Source organism: Nyctereutes procyonoides, unplaced genomic scaffold (assembly GCF_905146905.1).
Source record: "Nyctereutes procyonoides isolate TBG_1078 unplaced genomic scaffold, NYPRO_anot_genome, whole genome shotgun sequence".
Classification (NCBI taxonomy): domain Eukaryota; kingdom Metazoa; phylum Chordata; class Mammalia; order Carnivora; family Canidae; genus Nyctereutes; species Nyctereutes procyonoides.
In genome coordinates, this window is record NW_026575125.1 from 71,096,457 (window position 1) to 71,101,221 (window position 4,765).

The 4,765-nt window shown below is 33.8% G+C and overlaps 1 pseudogene; it reads right to left on the reverse strand.

Moving 5' to 3' along the window:
* Positions 1–225: 225 nt before the first annotated feature.
* On the reverse strand, positions 226–364 carry LOC129518998 (U2 spliceosomal RNA; annotated as a pseudogene).
* Positions 365–4,765: the final 4,401 nt, after the last annotated feature.

Genomic DNA, 4,765 nt, shown 5'->3' on the forward strand with positions numbered 1-4,765 from the left:
GTTTTGGAAGAGAGATATTTCTGGTCTGAAAAAAGCAAACATTTGTTTTCAGTACACGTGGAAATGCATACATATTTACAAATAAGCATTTATGTATATTATCTAGATATATACTTTTCTCAATAATTTCTTAGGTTTTAAAAAAAGCGTAGGATAAGTTCCTGACATAATAGTCCAACAACTTTACATGTATGTGAATGTTATATATATAAAATCTTTATTATCAAAGTAAATTCCAAGAGGGAAATCCAAACCAAAATAAAGCACAATTTCTAAGCACCATTCCTTTTTTTAATAATAAATTTATTTTTTATTGGTGTTCAATTTGCTACACTTGATCTTAGCCAAAAGGCCGAGAAGCGATATTGGTGTTCAATTTGCCAACATACAGAATAACACCCAGTGCTCATCCCATCAAGGCCCCCCCCTCTGTGCCCGTCACCCATTCATCCCCACCCCCCGCCCTCCTCCCCTTCCACCACCCCTAGTTCATTTCCCAGAGTTAGGAGTCTTCAGGGTCTAAGCACCATTCCTTCTGAGAAAAGCTCAAAGCAGTAGATCACCAATACATCAAAGTAATAGGAAAATACACAAGACACCTGAATTTCACTATTTTCTTAAATGTAGTATACACTACATTTAGTGTACAATACATACAGTATAGTGCATACTCTTTTCTTAGTATAGCATGAAAATGTTGTGAATATAAAAAAGAAGCTCCATTCTCTGTAACCTATGGAGTCCAAAACAATTCTGGAGACTGCCAGTGCAGCATAAGTAGCTGACAGCCTTAATAGCCTCAATGCCACCCTCTACTGCTCCTTGGATTACTGCTCAAATTTGGTAGCTGTCTCTAAAGGTGTCCCTAAGGCTATCACTAGCTTTCTGCATTAGGTATTGTCCCTTTCAGGTAATGATGAGTATAGTGGCACGTAGGAATGCAGTATAGTGACAATTTACAGCACTAAATCCAGAGTGCTTTATACCACTTAAAGCAGTCATCAACAGAGATGTCTACTGAAAAGAAAGCAGTGTGGCTTTAGACATTGACAGGAATATGACAGGGAAAACTGTACTAAAATTAGAATAGTGCATGGCAGTAAAAATGTTCTATTTTATAGATAATTTAATTAAATAATAATTCAGTGATAAAGCGATTGATGCAATCTTATACTTGCTTAAGTCCTCATAGTAATTTCTGCATCTCTCATCAGAAGAAAATCTGGCTTCTGTCCCTCCTCAGACTTGTACTACTAAAGATTCAAAATGGATGCAGACACATATCCCTAAACACGTTATTTGCACCCACGTGATAATGCTTACTCTAGTCAACCTTGAACCAGAGTCGTGATGCAGTTCATCAGTCTTCCCCACTAGATTATGAGTTCCTCAAGAACAGAAAAATAACCTTTTTTTTTCTCCTGAGGCCAGCACAATGTTTTTGTACATAAAAGATATGTAAGAAAATTTGTAAAACTAAACTAAATTATTATGATAAAATGAAAATAGTTGGATTCATCATATTGCAATCATTTATTTATTTATCTTTGACACCCAATAACATGTGTTTCCTAATTTTAAAGAAAAAAATATAGGCAATTTAAAATTTTGTCTAAGGTTTTATGGGACAGTATAAGTGAGGAGGGTAGGAAAGGACTGAGAACCAAGCAAAAATCTTTTGACATACTTGAACATGTAGGTTTAGCTAAAAGAAATAATCCACCCTAATTATATATTATATGTTTTTAAGCCCCACAACATCCCAAAGAGGTACCTGCTGCTATCTTCATTTTTAAATGAGAAGTGGAAGTCTCAGAAAGTTGGACACTTGCTTAAGGTCACTAAGACTCAAGTGCCAAGAATCAAACTCATGCATCTAATTTCAAGGCCAATGTTTATTCCAGTAAAACACAGTTGTCTATCTCTCTTTACAACCTTTATGTTATGTAAGGAGTCTAAAACTATATAGAAAGAGGTCACTATATACAAGTGATAACAAAAGTGCCAAAATATATATTTTTGTTTACCTTAGAAATAAAATTAGAAGTCTTAGCTTAGATTTAAAATTAGACACATTGAGAAAGTTATGAACGGATGCAAACAGATGTGTTAGTATGTGCCTGTAGTTCAAGATATTAGATAAGCTAAATCTAGAGGAAAGGTAGAGCTTATAAATTCATATTATAGCAGTGGAAATCCTGAAACAAAGGTGCTGCATTAATTTTAGTAGCTGTTTCCTAAGAAAGGAGTCCTGAGGTATCTAAGGAAGTATCAACCAGCTCAGATTGAATAAACACGGTTATTAAATTAAGAAAACATTAAGAACTAGTCTCACAAACAATTTCCATAGATTCTAGTATCTTTGTAAATTTCAGAATTATGATTAATTTTCATTTTTTCAGCAAACCTAATATATCTTGAATGTATACATTTAAAATGTTTGTTAAATTTCTATGAAAGATGTTACTATATAATGGTGTCCTTTGTGGAGGAACACGTCTACAACTTTATAATATACAAATAGTAAAACAATGCCATATGCACATATGATTTCATAGTCAATTTTGAAGGAAGATATCTCCTTAGTACTCTGGAAAATCTTATTTTTATTTTTTTTTATTTGTAAGAGCTTCATAAAGCCCTATGCATGAAATAGGAAGATATCATACACATTCATAGGAAGGAAACTAGTGGCCCACAGGTGATTTGGGATCTTGCTCCTACAAAGAGTTAATAGATTTCCCAAAATACTAAAGCTTCCAGAATAATTCTCCACACAGTCAACCATACTTGATGTTAGTACATAAACAGTGGTTTATGTGTTTTTTTTTCTGATTCCAAACCCTTTCAGTAGTCTATTCATCATAAAAGTGTTAAAGTTCTCTTCCTTAAACTATTTTTGGATTCTTAACATCAGTGTTAGCAAAAGCTAGAGAGATATATTTAGTAGAAGAAATTATCAGAAGAGAAATAGTCTAATAACCAAGATGGCTTGAAAGCATTATATACAATACTTGTACCTGTATGTGTAAAGCACTGCTTCCTGCCAGAGGCAGTGGATATAGTGAACTCTGTGACAAACTTAAATGCTGCTTCATTTAGAATGAAATCTCATTTACCTCAGGTAAATGCTTCTTTACCCACAAGTAAATGCTTATTTACTGAGCTATATTAAGTCTCTGGAAAGACACTTAGCTAAGTAATGCCAAAAGAAGAGGTCTAGCTCACTAAAGTTGGTTTTTTCCAGTCCCACTGTCCATGAAGTGAGTCCAAAAGAGACTACAATGCTATTTTTGGTGAGAAGACATATCTCCTTCTTTGTTTTTATATGAACCCCTTAAAATTACTAGTTTCCCTTAATGTATTGATTGCCCTCTAGTGGATGGAGTGTAAGGATTTTTGTTGTTAATATGTGATGAATCTAAACACTAAATCTTGGAATAGTCAAAGTGCTGCCTCCATACTTTTAAGCAGCAATCTTGGCAGCTAGTTTTTTTTTATTTTTTTGTTTTTTTTTAATAATAAATTTATTTTTTATTGCTGTTCAATTTGCCAACATACAGAATAACACCCAATGCTCATCCCATCAAGTGCTCTTTGTGCTCTCTGTACTCTTAGAGCTCTTAGAGCACAGATTTAAATCAATTCACTCCTATATCATACTTTCTGGATTGCCATCTCTTTTTCCAGGTTATTAAAAAACAACAGATATTTTTTCAAGTCTACTATATACAAGGGACTTTGAATTGGTGAGGGGCAAAAGTAAGTATAATTCATGGTCTCTGGCTTTTTAAATCTCAAGTTTATGTTGGATGTGTTATGTATCATTTGAATAAATACCTAGTAGTATTTGAATAAATACCTAGTATCAATTCTTGGTAGTAACAATGATATATTTTGATTCCAAAAAATTAATATGAGATTGTTGGTTCCCACTTCTTGGGGTATTTACGATTCTGTAGGTCTCTGTAGGTACAGGTTAGCTTACAACTTCTAACAGGAAAATACTTGGTTAATAGTTTTTAATATATTTAGTACTAATTAAATAAACATTAGAGCAGGTCAGGGTGGAGTTGAATGAGGAAGTCCATACATACCAATTAAATCAGCTAATTATATTGATAAATTACCTAAATACTTTCCTATCAAAATCTTCCAAATTCTTCTTGTCCCAAGTCACTCATGATCTGGAAAATCCTCACTTCTTTTTTTAAAGCTTTTATTTATTTATTTATTTATTTATTTATTTATTTATTTATTTATTTGAGAGAGAGAGAGAGAGAGAGAGAGAGAGAAACAGAAAGAGCAAACATGAGGAGGGAGAAGGACAGAGGCAGAGGAAAAGGCAGAGAATCCCAAGCAGCCTCCACATTGAGCATGGGGACTCACACAGATTCCATCTCACAACCCATGAGATCATGACCTGAGTGGAAATCACCAGTCGGATGCTTAACGGACTGAGCCACCAGATGCCTGCCCCCCACTTCTATATCCTAGTACTTACACTGTGAGATCATTATTACTTGTTCACCTCTCTTACTCCGCTTCATTAAACTAGGAAACTTTCTTTCTTTCTTCTTTCTTTCTTCTTTCCTCCAATGTTTAAATAAGAACAGGGCACAAAGTAGGCCCATAATTCAACAAAATGTCATTGAATGAAGAATGAATGAATAGAAGTTGAAATCCACTTCTGTACCTGTGGAGATATTATTGAGTATGGGTTCCTAAATAACATATCTCAAACTATAATATGTAGAAGACTATT